The sequence below is a fragment of the Opisthocomus hoazin genome, chromosome 7 (genome assembly GCF_030867145.1).
Source record: "Opisthocomus hoazin isolate bOpiHoa1 chromosome 7, bOpiHoa1.hap1, whole genome shotgun sequence".
Lineage (NCBI taxonomy): Eukaryota > Metazoa > Chordata > Aves > Opisthocomiformes > Opisthocomidae > Opisthocomus > Opisthocomus hoazin.
This window is the reverse complement of record NC_134420.1, coordinates 879,397-892,800: the sequence shown is the minus strand read 5'-3', so window position 1 is coordinate 892,800 and position 13,404 is coordinate 879,397.

Below are 13,404 nucleotides of genomic sequence, written 5' to 3'. Positions count from 1 at the left end.
TTCTGAAATCCGTGCCGGTCACCCTGCGCCTGCCGTGCCGCTGGTGCGTGTCGGCGTGGTTTCCCTCGGCAGCACCAGCCCGGTGGCTGCCGCAAACCAGAGGCTGCGGCCGTACCCCCTGCCCGGGAGCCCGCGGTCGTCGGACCTGCAGAGGGGTACCCGCCCGACGGCTGCAGGAGCACCCCCAGTTCCTGGCTGCCAGAGACAGCAAACCAGGGGCTGCAGGACAGCCTTGGCCCCGCTGCCGCGGATGCCGGGGTCTTCCTCCTCGCCCCCGAGAAGGGGGACGTTAAAATGCGGTAAAGCCAGGCTTTGGTGGTGGGATGCTCGGGGGGAGCCCCCCAGCCCTGCTGCCTCCTTGGCTGGCGGGACCCAGGCGGGAGAGCTTTGGGTGATGTGGCTGGCGGTTTTTGGGGACTGGCAGAAGACACCCCATCTCTCGCTGCCAGCTTGGGGAACAAGGTAGAATTAAATATGGCAAATGCCAGATTTTCCTCCGAGAGAGGACGTGGTGATCGTGGAGCATAATTAAGGAGCTTCTTGGCATCTGCTGCAGGAGCTGAATGAAGGGTAAACTAACCACATTAAAAGTAATCTGGGGTTTAAGAAATCTTCATTAATTTGCTGCAGCAAGAGCTTGCTATGCTTAAAGAAATTAAAATGTGAGCTCTCAAAATCCTCTCGCAGCGCGCTAAGGAGGAGGAGATACCAGGGGAATACGTAACGAGATGGAAACGGGTGCATTCGTAAATCAGCTGCGGCGCTTGCAGTAAATTTGCCGCTGCCAAAGGAGCGGGCAGCTCACGGAGAGGCAACGTCCGTGCGGGGATGGTCCGTCTGCCCGACCCAGCGAGGTCCTGGGCGCTTCCCCGCTGCCCTTCCCTGCTGCGGGGGGACAGGGGGCTCAGCTGGGCTGGGCTGAGCAGTGGCACGGTGCTGGTGTCGGACCCCGGGCACGGACCACGTGCCCGCTGGAAATTGCCACCTGCCGAGCTACCAGCGGTGTTTTCGGCTTCAGCCCTCGGAGGGTTTGTCCCCATCGGCTCGCAGCTTTGAGTGAAGCAGAGTGATTTAAGTGAATTCATTATCCTGGCTCTTTGGAAAGCAGGCTTCAAGCGTTGGCAGAGGCAGCAGGGGTGAGGAGGAGCATGGGCTGGAGGAAGTCCATTTCGCAAGGCAGCAGCAGAAATTCGAGGAATAAAAACAGGCTGTTCTAGACATTATTTTGTAGGTTATAAAACCAAGGTGAGTATTTGGATGCTGTGATGTCAGCTAGGTGTTCTGCCTGCCGATGAGAGGCTGAGTGTCAACGGGCGTTATTGAGAAGCCCCACGTGAGCCCTGCCAAGGGCTGTGACCGTGCCCGAGGCCATTCCCAAGCCCTAAATTCACCTGGCGAAATAACGAGGAAAGAGAAGGTGGTGAGAAGGCTGCTCTGCGTTGCCTTTTGCACCTCGATTGTTCTCCTCCAGGTGTGAGAGCAGCTGAGCACGGTTTACACAAGCTGCATTTTTAGCCCTGGCATGGCATGGCACGTCTCCCCGTGTAGCATCGTCCCTCTCCTCCGCCACCCAGCTTGCTGCTCTCAGAAAAAGCAGGAGTTCGTCTCTGCCAGCTCTTCAGCCCCGTTTCTTGTAAAGAAAGGCACATCTGTGGCGCAGGGTCAGCCGCCCTCGAGAGGGATGGGGCAGAGGCTGGGGCTGGAGGGCTGGGGGGTGAGCGGGCAGCAGCCTGGGAAGCAATTGCAGCTTTAACGAGGCTGGGGAAAGGGCTTTGCTTTGAGCCAACTCTCTTCTAGGGAGAGGTTTTCCTTCTGTCGCTCCTGAAGTTACAGTGTGTGTGAAGGCGGCTTTTCAGGTTTGATGAGGCAGCAACTTCTGCGTGCGACGGTGGGAAGCTGACCTCAGGCTGCGTGGACGGTGTTAATGGTGGGAAGAAAAAAATCCCCGTTTAACTGCCGTGGCGGAGCTCTCTGGAGAGCGGGCTCCCCTTCCCCGGGCGGCTTGCCGGGAGAAATCCCGTGCCTTCGGGAGACGGTGCCCGAGGGCTGCGGAGGATGCTGAGGATGCCTGGCACCGCGCGACTGCTGGGACCCACGTCCTCGCCGCCGCTCCCCGCGCGTGGAAACGCCGGGGCCGTGGCTCTGGCTGTCGCCGAGCCGCCCGGTAGCGTCGCGGCAGCGGGTCGGCGTGACGCGATGCAGGTGCTCGTCGGGCGTTCAGCGCAGTAACTGCAGGGGGCTGAGCGAAGTGCTCAGCGCTCACCTGCTCAGGGAAGCCAGACTGCGTTGGGTGGATTCACAGAATCCCAGCATGGTCGGGGTTGGAAGGGACCTCTGGGGTCACCCAGCCCAACCCCCTGCCCAAGCAGGGTCACCCAGAGCAGGGGGCACAGCACCGCGTCCAGGCGGGGCTGGAATATCTCCAGAGAAGGAGACTCCACAGCTTCCCTGGGCAGCCTGGGCCAGGGCTCCGTCACCCTCAGAGGGAAGAAGTTCTTCCTCGGGTTCAGCTGGAGCTTCCTCTGCTCCAGTTTGTGCCCGTTGCCCCTTGTCCTGTCGCTGGGCACCACTGGAAAGAGTCTGGCCCCGTCCTCCTGACCCCCCCCTGCAGATATTTAGAGGCATTTATTAGGTCCCCTCGCAGCCTTCTCTTCTCCAGGCTGAACAAGCCCAGCTCCCTCAGCCTCTCCTCGTAGGAGAGATGCTCCTGTCCCCTCCTCATCCTCGCAGCCCTTCGCTGGACTCTCTCCAGTAGCTCCTCATCTTTCTTGAATTGGGGAGCTCAGAATTGGACACAGCACTGCAGATGGGGTCTCACCAGGGCAGTGTAGAGGGGAAGGAGAACCTCCCTCGACCTGTGCTGTCTGTGTGCGTACTGCTCAAAAAAACCTGTTTTTTTGTTTGGTTTTGGTTTTTTGGCTGGGAAATGCTTCTTGCAATAGAGCTTCCCAAAGCTCAGCACTGATGGAGCTCGTAGGACCTCTTTTTTCAAGAGGAGGTACCTCCGTACCACCAGACATCCTTCATGCCCCCAAAATGCCTTTGTAGCAGTGAAACCTCCTAACCAAGCCGGAATGATACTAGAGGCCGGGCTTCAGCAGGGGTCTGCCACTTGGTAAAGCTGCACAAAAGGATGGGTTTGAAAGAAAGGGTGGGCAAGAGAGGGTCAGATGAGGACCTCCCCCCAAAAAAACCCAGCAGGATGAGGAGGGATCTGGGTCCTTACGATGCGGAAAGCCCTGGTGACGGCACCGTGACCGGGGCAGCCGCAGCTCCGGGCAGTTCTACAAACCGCAGCCACCTCCCGCCGCCAGCCCGGCCAACAGCTCCACCGCGGCCGCGGCAAGCGAGAGAAGTCAGCTATGTTCGTTCATAAATAACGAAATAAGGAGCCTGTAATAGCTGCCTGCTCTGCTCGCTCCTCGCAATGCAGCAAACTCCTGGCAGAACGTGGAGACCGCGGCGCCCGATGAGCGGAGCGCTGCGTTCTTGCCTCTCGGCCACCGCGCCGCGCGCTCTTGCTGCAGCCTGCGCTCTCAGGGTCGTTACCTGTCCCCAAAAATAGGCTTGCCAATGGTTTCCATTCGGTCCCCTGGAGAAAGGAAGGCAGAGGTGGTGTCGGTACAGTGAAAACGCTTCCCTGCTGCTCTGCCCCATGATCTGCTCGACTTCTCTGTGGTATGGGGATGTGAAGGTGTCCTGTGAGTTCCCACCCTGAGGTCTCTGGGACAAGAAATGGGAGATCTCCGGCTTCAGATTCATGGATTGGGGCAAAGCAGAAAGAAAAAAAACCTCATTTTTTTCCCCTTTCTCAGGCACTTTGGCCAAACTATCCTTCCTTCAGCAGCTGCGTGCTGCAGAGCCCCGTGCGCCGCCTCTCCCAGCTCCAGCCAAGCGGCCGCGTCCCTGCGGGAAGGTAAACGAGGTAAGAACTGCTGCTCCAAAGTACGAATATTTAAAGTTCGTCTTTCTGATTCCTCACTATGGCAGCTGCTCTCTAGCTTCTTCCTGCAGCAACCTCTTGGCCAAAACTCGTGCTCCCAGTGCCTCCCCAGTGCCACCAGCTCTCCCACCAGGCTTCCCCCGAGCGCCGTGAGCCACCAGCCATCCCCCTCCAGCAGCCCCTCCATCCGTCACCAAGAGAACCCGGAGCCCGCAGGAAGACACACGGTTCTCGTTGCCCAGAAATAGGCGCTGCTGGAATATTTTAAGCTCTTCTTTTCGTGCCCCAAGGCCATGTGGGATGGTCTCTCCACTGCAGGGAGACGCACCCCGTTGCCTTTCGGCTCTCCGGGAGCCAGCCCTTCTGCAGGGCTCCTCCTCTGTTGCGGAGCGGAGCGGTGATTTAGTGACATCTCCCCTCTCTGAGGTGTATCCGTGCTGAACTCCTTCGGGAGGCCGTTGGACTTGCTCCTCCTGAACTCTTGGAAACCTCAGCTCCCTTCAGCTGAGCCCCAGCAGCTCTCTCCTCTGCCGCCGAGCTGTGAGCACGTTGCTGACCCAGTGAGGGACGAAACCCTTACTCCTTGGAGTAGCAGCGTGAAGCCGGTCCGTCTGTTGAACGGTAGGAAACAGAGAAGGCGACAGCTGTATTTCTTCCTGCAGATCTCAGCACGAGGTGAATAAATCCACTTCCGCGGTAGTTCCTGATGGAGATGGGATGAAGCGGTTATGAAGCGCCCTGGGCGATGCTGGGTTTGGTGCACCTGGTTTCTGAGCGGCTCTTGGAGCTCCCTCTGGGTTAGAAAAGCAGAAATAGCTGGGCTTGGAGATTTGTACGTGATGGCAGTTGGTCATCCCTGAATTACTGCACGTGCTTATCTGGAAGGTGTTGCCTACCCCGGGTTCTCCCGAGTCCCCTTCCCATCCCGGCCTTTAGCTCTGTCTGAATTCCCAGTTGTCTCCGAAGCTTTGCTGGGTTACGGGGTACCAGCGGGAGATGCCATCATGGTTTAGTTTATCAGGACTTCAGAAGTGGCGCTGGCCCTTTGATGGCTCCCCCTGTCCAGGCAGCATGCTGGCTTGCTGCTGAAAAGATGACACTGAGAATATTGATGGGGAAAAATGAGATTTGAGAGAGGGGACGAAGATCCATTCGCATCGATTTGCCAAGCGCGTTGCTCGGCCTGCAACTTGTTTCTTGTCATCCCGCGGCGACCTAGGGAGTAAGGAGCTGCGTCGCGCTGTGACAGCTCTGATATTTCACAGACATTCCAAGAATACCTACATCTGTGGTTCCCAGAGGAAAAGCTGGGACTCCAAGGAGCACCAGGGCAGCTACAGATGATGGGGACAAGCACTGACCTAGTGCCTGCTGAGCACGTCCATCCCTCTGCATCCCCGTTCCGCAGCCGTGCGCTGCAGAGCAGCATCTCCTCAAGGGCTTTAGAATTCAATTAACCCAGAGCTCGTGCCTGGAACCAGAGGGTGGGGGACACCAGCCCAACTGTGTGTGTTCTGGGGCTGGCACGGAGCTCAGCAGCTTGCCCAGCAGCTTTCTCCGGGCAGGAGGCGTGCGATGCCGAGCAGTTGGAAGGCAGCTGGAGCTGGCAGCGGTGGGCAAGGCAGCCTGCGTGCAGCCTGACCCAGCCAGCATCCTCCACCAAGAAGAATGAGTCATTTCTCCCCGGGGTAAATTGCTTCTTATTTCTGTAGAAGTGGGAGCGCTCCGGTCTGCCAAGCCCCACGGGGTCTGGCAGGGAGCAAATTGCTGGCAGAGGAGCCTGACAGCGCGAGGTGGTTTGAAGCCAATTCGGCTGCTGGTGCCAGCTAAGCAGAAATGGGACCAACCGGCTTCTTTAGGGGCCATCTCCTGGACACTCCAGCCCTTTTACTGCCTGAGCCTCTTGCTTAGGACCCTTCGAAACTGGGGGCTGTAAAGAGAAGCAAAGTGTTATTATTTACACATGGCTTTTTCCTCTTCACCTGAACTAGATGGGGAGAAATGACTTCAAGAAGCGAGTGCCGGTGGCCAAGGAGCGAGCGTCCTGGCTGGCATTGCTGCTGGAGCGAAGGCAGGACCTGAGGCTGTCACCTCCCTAGGCCTAAGGCATGCAAGGCCACAGAAATTCATTTCTGGCAGAGCAAAATGACACCTTCAAGCCTAAACGCCGAGGGAACAGCCCTGCTCGTCCAGTGGGGCCCCAGTGAGAAGTCATCATCGTGATGGACCCTTTCCTGGACCTCTCCCACCTGTGGGCTCTGCAAGGGTCTCCACAGCCCTGCTGCTATCCCGAAGGGGATACTATCCTAAAATCCTTGTGTGAGGGACGGATGAGGTCCTGCCAAAGCAGCCTGTGCCTCCCGAACAAGCAGGAGGAGTGACTGTCGCTGAACCCGCTGACGCTATTGGGGAACACCAACAAGTCGGTAGGACCAGACCGCTACTAATTAAGGTCAACCCCATGCATCCTCAGCTATCCAGCATGCACAGAAGGTGATTCATCTTTAGTGAGTAGCCATTAAACCTTATTTTTGTGGAAATTGCTCATCTCGGCTGTTCCCCGGGGCTCCGGGAGCGAGCAAACCTCTGGGAGCCTGACAGCACCATGCTCGTCTGAGCGACGATTTGCGCCAGGACAAAACAGGGTCAGCTCATGTCTGCGGTGAGGCTCTTCTGGAAGCTCTTCACTTCTATTGTGTGAGGGTCTTGCAGCAATTCCTGCCTCTGTAATAACTTAGTAGAGCAGAGATGGGTTTATTTTTATTCCTCTGCAATTGGTGTAATAGAAGAAAAAGCAATGGGGCACCTCATCCGTCAGCCCTCCCGTCTCTTCCCCGTTGCTAACTGCTTCTCATGCAAGCTGAACCTCGTTGCCAAGGGATTTTGGCCCTCAGACTTTTCCACTGCCTTCTGCTGAGCCTCGGGTACTTCAGCGTTACTGGGAAATGCACGGCATTCACTCCTGGGGTCGGCTGGGGCTTCGGGCTTCAGCCCAAGCTGAAGAGACAGGGGAGAGGGGGATGAGGTATCTGGGTGTGGGTGGCTTTTCACCAGCGCCAGCCACTGAGACACCTTGCCAGGGCAACTCCATCACCCAAACACGTGCAGCCCCTGCTTCAGCTGCCCCATCACCTTGCCTTTTTGGAGAGCACCGCAGCCCTGCCCTGTGCCTTTTGACCCAGCCGGCTGCGCGTCCCACTGTCGTGACGATGGCCAGCGGGCCAAGGCAAATGGCATTTCCACCGGGAAGAGCGTCACCAAAGAGCGTGACACTGAAGAAGTGCTGGAATCTGCTGCCTGGCACATGGCTGGGGAAGCCTGGCCGCCTGCCCTGGACCTCCGCAGGGGCTCGGCCGGGCGAGGAGCCTTTGCCTCTCCCCTCGCAGCGTGGAGAAGAGCCCAGGAGCTGTTGACTCCGCAGCGCCCGTGGTTCGTAAGGAAGGCAAACTGGAGCTCGGAGCTAGGAAGGGTCTTTAATACAAGACAGCAGCTCGGCAAAGAGCCCTCAGCGGAGGAAGCTGAGGCGGGAGGGAGGGAGGGGGCTCGCCGTGTCTGTCTCCTAGCACGCCTGGGCAACTGCGGGTTTTGTGCCAGACTTCTTGGGAAGGAGAGGGCGGGTATTTCGACTTCAAAATGTTCCAATACCCGGCCAGCTGCCCTCTCTGCTCCCACGTTTCTGAGTTCCCGCGTTATCCGTGACCTCCGGCTGTGGCCAGGAGCCCTCGGCAGAGGTGCAGGTGTATGGCCCTCCTGCTGCTGCTCGTCTTCGCTAACCAGTTTTATTTCAAAACAGTGAAGTTTGTGAATAAAGAAGAGACCCCTTGGAAAGGGGACTCTATGTGAAAATATGCAAAAATATGCAAACACCATTTTGCAAGACCTGTCCAGGAAATCACTAACGAAGGGATCCCTGGCTCAAGTCATAACATTACCCTTAATAAACCAGGGAACAATAATAAAGTGAAATAAATCAACATTTCCTAAGCATTTTTCAGCCAAGTTCCTCCACGAACAGAATTTGCCTCATGGTCCCCGTTCAGCAGAGGAGGGTCTCTTTTACTGGCTGTTTTCTCAACGGCAACTGCACACATCACTGGTGACATCAGGACAGAACAAACATAGCAAGGTGGGGGGGGCGGGCTAAAACCAGTGGAAAATTACCAGGCTAATTTTGTTTGCTGTGCCTGATCGGAAGACAAAGGAGGAAATTTCCAAGAGGCGATTCATGCAACAAATCCGTGATCCTTCACGTCCATTTATAGCTAATGCTACGTCTCAGTTGATTCTGAAAGGCAGGACAAAGGATTTCATCATTTGCCGCTGTGGGAGAAACCTGAATGGTCATCAAATGATGGTAAGAATACCTTGCATGTATGTAAGCTCTTTCAAATGATAATCTCTCGAGTGCTTTCTAAAGAACGACACAGTAATAAATAATATTATCTTCCCTTAGAGCTGTACACATCTAAACAGGCGAAGGCTAAAGAGCCTGGGCCCTTGCTGTTGTTACATCCCGCCGTAGGTTTGTCTCTAATATTTCCCCTTTTGGAGGTCTCTGATGAGAAGAACCCCGTTGGCAGTGCCCTTCCACAGAAGAAGGTTTTCCAGCTTTCTTCACAGCCCCAGGCAGAGAGCGATGAGAAGCGCGTGGGCCTGGGGAGGCTGCGGAGGACGTCTGGTTGCTCTTCCATGCCATACACGAAGACATCCCTGCCCGAAGCTGATGCTGGAGCAAGAGGCCGTGGTTCGGAGGGTGGTCCTTGGACGTGCCCTCAGACAGGTCAGTCTGGGAAGCGTCAGCACCCTGGGCACCTGAGGGTAAGGAAGGAGCCACCAGAGCTGGGGGGGGAGGTTGGAGGGTGGGCATGAAGGGCAAAACCAGACTAGCTCGGAACAGGCAGGCTAAAGCCACACACCTGACCTATTAAAATCCCTAATTATAATCAATCTAAGGAGGATGGTGTGAGCAAAAAAGAAGATGGCAATCCAGATAAATGCAGTATTGCCAGTTTCCAAGCCAATGACAGCTCAAAACCGATGATCTCAAATACTCCTGGGCCATGTTCTAGCCGATGGGAGAGCTACAGGCCACCAAATCTCACCAGAGAAGAGGCTCCTGAGGTCTTTGAAAACCTATCTAAAATATGTTGGGAAAGATCTACATAATTGTGAGGGTTTCACTCGGAGGAGTACGTGTTGGACGTCCCATGCTACAGCGTGGAAATGTCTTGGGTATCACAATTTCAGAAATCAAAACTATTGTCCTCAGCTGAGAAACGGATCTTCTTGTACCTCATCTTGGCAGCTAAAAAGGGATTCATCTCAGGACTAGAAATGAACGGTAGCTGAGACACGTGCAATCGAGGGTTGAGTGGACATTTGCAAGGTGCAAAGACCCCGACCCAGAGGTCTTTACCAGTTTTACCGAATCGAGTGATGAAACACGTCAGCAGGAGGGGGATTGCAGAGAGCGCCGCTCACAAAGGTCGTACCCTGCGCTCCAGACTCTCACGCTAATTAAAAAAAACCCTTGAGCTGTGTAACTTTTGGCTAATTTAGTACCTCTTCAGCTCCGGGTAACCGGCCGTCAGAAGGCTATTTGTGGGTTGTTGCTGCGACCGCAAGCAGCACCGAGCTGGCAGGAGCCCTGGGTTATCCACCGCGTTTCAGCTGACGTGAGGCTCTGCAAGGAGGAAACGTGCTTAGGCAGAATATTCGGCAAAAGTCTTAATGAGGGAGGATGGTTTAACAAAATTATCCCTTTTATACCCACCGGTTTCCGATAGCAAAAGCTAAGGGTATCTTCCTGAGGACAGCTCTGCAGAATCAGCCTTCAAACTGGTTTTCATTACCTAATTTACTTTCATTAAGTCAACTAATTATGTTCTCCTTTATATATCCAGTTTCTTTGAATCGGAGACTGTGGCTATTGGATTTCTGGAGCGGTTCTGCGTTTATTCTCAGAAGACACTCGGGGTGTAGCTCACCCTCACAGAACAGTATTTTCCCATCGCCTGCACGTAATTTGGGGAGATGAGCAAAACATCTCAATGGGGAACCTGGAGGGGGGGGGGGATTTGTTCTCCTGGTGCTCAGTAATTGCCAATTCCAGTCTAGCCTGGAAACATAGAAAAGGAAACCTCGTGCTCTTTGTATTGAGGATTGAGATAAATATATATTTATATATTTTAATGAAACATGTATATTGTTTCAGATTATGGGAATGAGCGGGTGGTGGGTCTCCCCTTTCAAAGCCACCCACCTCATCGCATTCGCACCCCTGAGCCCCAGTCAGAAGAAAAAAAGGACATGAAGAGCTATTTAGGGCAATTTAAGGGTTTTTAATTAAGAGCGGAGTAATAGAGCTTGTGATGGGAGGAAATTAAGAGAGAAAGAATCAGCGCTGGGTAACAGGCCGTGATTTCCTCCGGTGCCTGGGTTCGAAGGAGGACTAATAGCCCAAGGCAAGCAGTAAAAACGCCATCCTTTTAGCTCAATTAACGCAAAGTGGGAGAAAACAGTAGGATGCCTGGACAGGCCCTGCGCGAGGGAAGGGCTGGGATCCTGCCCTTATTCCTTCCATTTTCTAGATTCATCTGCTGTCTGTTTATAGTCATAAAATTCTTATAAAACACAGAATCTGTGAACTCTGCCCATTCAGTAAATGTCTCTCATACAACCCTGAATTTAGAAAAGGGTTGATTTGACTTTCGAACTACAGGGATTTTTATCAGCCGGTGAGACTAATAAGAAAAGAAAAGCAACCTGCCGGAGAGGGACCTCTTCTTTTTATTTTATTTGTCTGGTCTTGAACAAACAGTGGAGTGTTCTTTGCCAGTAAGAAACTTGCAGGGAATTGGCCTGCATTTCTCAGCAGCCTTTGGAAAGAAATGGGCTTGAATCTCTTGGCCACATCCTCATCCCTTGAAGATGAAGGTGATGAAGATGAAGGTGAACAGTGCGTAGAATGGCAAACTTCGTATGATTTCCAAAAACCACAAAAACACTGACCCTTCGGTACCCTCAAGACTTGCCAGCGTGGCCATGGCTATCACACAAGCCCACTCCCCGGTGAAAGAACGCAACCGAGCAGGTCTTGTGCTCCGATTCTTCTCCTTCCTGGCTGAATCCACCACTCTGACGGGGGACAAGACCGTGGGAGGACGGACTGTCACCCCTTTGGGGGACACCAGGGACACAGGGAGGAGCTTCGCATCGCAGCAGCCACCCGTGATCCCACGGGCCATGGCAGCTTCGTTAACCCCCAGGCCTGAAACGAGACCTTGAGCAGAGCAAGTCTGCACCGTCAACTGGCAAACAGCTGAAAAAGCATCATTCCCTGCTCCGGCAAACCCCACTCCGTACGAAACCCCCCCTTCCTCCCGGGATTCTGCAGGCCTTTCCCCACCACAACCAGAACCTGCATCTTCTGTCGCTGCTGCTTTTGTCCCTTCTTGTGTTTCTTCTGTTTTGTGTTCAAGGAAAACATCGTTGAAACCACTGAGGACAGCAGCAGTGCCAGCCCATCCCAGCTGCATCTCTGTTCCCTTCCAGCTGGGTAATTGTTCAAGAGCAATAGTTGAACATGGGCCGACGCTGGAGTCTCCTTCTCTGGAGATATTCCAGACCCGCCTGGACAAGGTCCTGTGCAGCCTGCTGTAGGTGACCCTGCTTGGGCAGGGGGGTTGGACTAGATGACCCACAGAGGTCCCTTCCAACCCCTACTATTCTGTTATTCTGTGATTCTGTGAGTTCCTTACTGGAGACTTCACACCGCAAACGCTCAGACTGTTTGGTTTGACTCCTCTGTATCTTTAGCCAAAGGTCAAAAAGATTTTGGTTTGGCTCTTGTTTGCTGTGAGACTCAGCCGGCTCGTAAAGCCCTGAGCGGCGTTAAATACAGCACACTGATGATGTTCTCCAGACCACTTCATCCCACGGGGGCAACGATCCATTGACAGCCCGGAAAAGCTTCCTCCTGCCTCAAAAACACAGCAAGAGCAGGGAAGCGTCCACCTGGCAATGGCTGCTCCAACCTCGGTCACCCCAAGGTGACTTTGACTTGGAGGATCTGTCATGGCTTAGGGGTGCGGGTCCCGCAGCCCCAGCAGGACCCGAAACTTGTCCCCAGCTTCTTCATTTGCTCATCTTGAAAGTGGAAGAATAAAAATCCCCTATCGGCAGGCCTGCCCGGGCTTTGCTAGCGAGGCCTTGGCACCGGGAGCAGGAGGCGGCAGGCAGCGCGTGCTGCAAGCCCGGGCTGGGCATGGCGGGGAGAAGATCCTCCCCCACCCCATTCCCACAGCACTTAACGAGGCGGAAGGGTCGCCGAAAGGGTTAGCTCGACTCCTGGGCTAAGTGGAATGGGGATCTGGGGCTTTCTGTGCGGCGTCCCGCAGGAGGAAAGCCTCCTCCCATGGCTCTGCAGCCTGAAGCAGCCCAGCGAGGCGGCGTGGGGAACGGAGAGCCCTGTGCCGCCCGCCCCTCGCTCCTGGGGACATTCGCCTGGCACAGAAAATTGTCCCTGTTGAGGACAAGTCTCGATTTATTATTATTCTACAGCTGAGCCTCAGCTGGAGAAAACCTCCCGTGATCTGCAGATGCCGTGGGGCAGGCTGAGGTGGGGATGGGCTTGTCTGGGTGGGAGGAGAGGTCCCAGCAGACCTGAAGGCACCAGGAGGGGATCAGGAGGGCTCCGACCCTGCGGCTTGAGAGGAGAGGGGCAGCAAAAAGCTGAAGCCACGTCCCTGAAAGCTCAGCCTAAAAGCGGTAGAAACCACCCGGAGAAGACGAGCCTGGCAGCTCATCCGTCTGTCCATCCTCTCGCCAGCGCTGGCTCTGTCCGGGCTCGGGAACCAGAGCTGCCGGCAAGCAGGCGGGCTCGTCTCGGCCGCGCAGCTCGGGAGAGTCAAAACCCCAGAGAGGAAACCTCTTCAGTTTGCAATACTTTTATTTAAAAAAGCAGCCCTGAGCATTTCGCTGATTCCTACCCAATTCACCCCCGTCGGAGGCTCTGTGCTTCACAGCTCGACCGCGGCTCGGCTGGGAAACGCGAGCCCCGCCTGACTGAGAGGGACCGGACGACTTAATCACTTCTGCTTATCGTTTTCCTCAGCTAATTAAAAGTAGAAATTATCGTACCAGGTGCCAGCCACCGGCAGCTTGTGTCGGTCGCGTCCAGCCCCTGCTGGGGCAGCTCCCGCGGGTCGGGGCAGGCAGGGTGCCGTGCCAGCACCCATCCCAGGCCAGGGGGGACTCGCTGAAGCTGCAAGAGGCAGGGAAGCTTTTAGTACCTCCAGGCTATCTCGTGCCTCCGTCAAAATGCCAGGTGGAGAAAACGCCCTGTCCTGCCCAGGCTCGTGGGAGATGGGACGACGGTTCCCAGGCGTAGACGCTCCGAGCTCCTCTGGACGGCACCGAGCGCTGGGGGCTTCAAGCGATGCTGGCTGCGGCGCAGCAGG